Genomic DNA, 2460 nt, shown 5'->3' with positions numbered 1-2460 from the left:
CATCGCGAAAAGTTCGTCCCGAGTAACGAGCACCCGAGCATTTTGGTGCTCGCTCATCTCTAGTCGTGAGCAAGAGCTTAGGACTGTATTTCTGCTGCCTTAACACTGCTGCCATACTAGGCCCTCATTATAACATTAGGAGGTTAATATTTAATGGTACAATATTTATTGTTTCTCTGACTGACATATCTTCTTTGTGGATATGGTATAAATGTCAGGGATCAGTCTCTATGGGCAGTGCTAACGCTCTGTCAGAAAACGTAACATAACTTTCGCAGACCTCTAACAGTTTCTTGCAGCTCCTCTGCTATGCTGTTCGTTGTTTTCTAACCTTGTCATGGCCTTGTAGATGAAACAAATGGCCATGTCTAGCAATTCAGGAGAGTATTGCGTTCTGTTTATTGTGTATGGATTATAGACTGGTAAAGTCCCACAGCATAACTCTGAAACAGCCATGCAAACCTGATAACAATTATGCTGCTGTTACTGAGAAGAAAAAAAACCTGAACACTCTGCTCCCATTTGATTTTCAGTTCATGCGAAAATGGGACGGTTAGTATATATGCACTTGAGAGGGAGTTTCCAAAAGTGTCCAGCTCATTACCTAGTCCAGTCTTTTATTGAAATTGTGTTGTTAAAAAATAGAAAACCGTGCTATCTTCTATGAGGTAACTGAATAGAACTATCTGTAAATATGGTGACCTGGACATTTCACTATGTTTAGATGTCAGCAGCTAATTATTCAAGTAATTGTACAGGTATGTAAAAATTGTTTAGTGAGAAGAATTCTTTTATTTTTACTAACCTCAATACCATCCATACACGTCCTGCAATGGCAGGACGTAAAAACACTATAGGGCCGTCACTAAGGGGTTAAGCCACCCTCCCCTACTAGTGATTGCCTGAGCAATAAGTTCCTCTGAACTTTGAAGAGGTGCTGTAGTTTTGTGATTGACTTTTGCTTTAATCCGTGCCTGATTCACCCAGTTTTCCCGTTTTCTGCTGTCTTGACCTCGTTTTTTTAATCTTAACAGCAGTTTAATTGCTCCCTGCCATGACCTTCTATCTGTCTCTTTGTTAATGCAAGAACACCACCTGTTCTGAATTCAGCCTCAATATTGGCTATGTCTCCGACTGTTCCCCTTGTACCGTTAAAAGGTGGGAAACTAAAGTAATAAACGGAATGGGCAAACTACAATACCCAGAGAGGTTATCAAAATTGGTATTATTTAGAAATAGACAGCTGAGGGGCAACCTAATCAAACTACTAATGACCCCTTGTCCATCAGTGAGTGAGTTACATGCTCTGCCCTGATCACATGATGGTGATGTCATCAAAGGACTTTCATCCAGAGGGAGGCAGTTACATGCTCCGCCACTGATCACATGAGTTATGCATCCCCTACAAACCCCCACGGCCTCAGTTGCTATGGAATAGGACCTGTGATGACATCACCGTCATGTGATCAGGGGCGGGGCATGTAACTTACTCCAGATGATTGGGGTGGAGCATGATGGTGTTTTATTCGGTGTGAGTGAATTTAAAAGGGGCCTTGATGCCTTTCTTGATTGTAACAATATTACATGTTATAGTCATTATGGTCATGATCCAGAGATTTTCTGATTGCCAGTTTAGCGGGGGAGAGAATTTTCTCCCTTAAAGGAGGATATTGGCTTCTACCCTCATGAGTTGTTTTTTTTTGTCTTACTCTGGATGAACGTTATGTGTGTGCATGGGGGGTAATAGGCTGAACTGCATGGACATATGCCTTTTCACAGCCTCATATACTATTTTACTATAAATATCCCTTTAATAACCCTTTTAAATTTCTAGAATTTAGTGAACTTTTGATGCACATTGTGTGTTTGAATCGCACTTCTTAGGAGCATAATTAATTTTCCCTTTTTTGCCTTGACCGATTACGTAATGTTACCAATTTCTCCAGTGTTTGTTCAGGTGGTATACTTACATCTTTACTCATGATACAATGATTTGATCTTTTTATGTACATATTTGTTGAACGTGTCATTCAACTGACTTATAAATGAATATGGAATATTCTAAAGTAAATACAAGCTGTAATAGTAGTTTAGAAGTTGTCTTGTAAACCTTTATTGACATTGGCTATTTTAGCGTATCAAAATGCCATAACTCATTACATTGTGTCCATCACATGTGCGTCACTTGTGTTTGATGTTAATGACGCCTAATTATTGGATAATGCAGCCTTCCAATATACTTTGTTTCAATTACTCACGATTTTCCTTCAGTGAATGGCATCATTCTTGTTTACATTCAGAATCTGATTACTGTACATGCTGCTCAAACAGGTACAGGGATCAGTAAAGGGGTATTCCCATCACAGACATCTATGGCATATCCACAGGATGTGCCACAAGTGTCTGATACTATCGATGTGTGATGTGTGACTCGCACATAACTCAAGAAGGGGATCCATG

This window comes from Eleutherodactylus coqui, chromosome 7 (genome assembly GCF_035609145.1).
Source record: "Eleutherodactylus coqui strain aEleCoq1 chromosome 7, aEleCoq1.hap1, whole genome shotgun sequence".
NCBI classification, from domain to species: domain Eukaryota; kingdom Metazoa; phylum Chordata; class Amphibia; order Anura; family Eleutherodactylidae; genus Eleutherodactylus; species Eleutherodactylus coqui.
Note: the sequence above shows the minus strand (reverse complement) of the source record.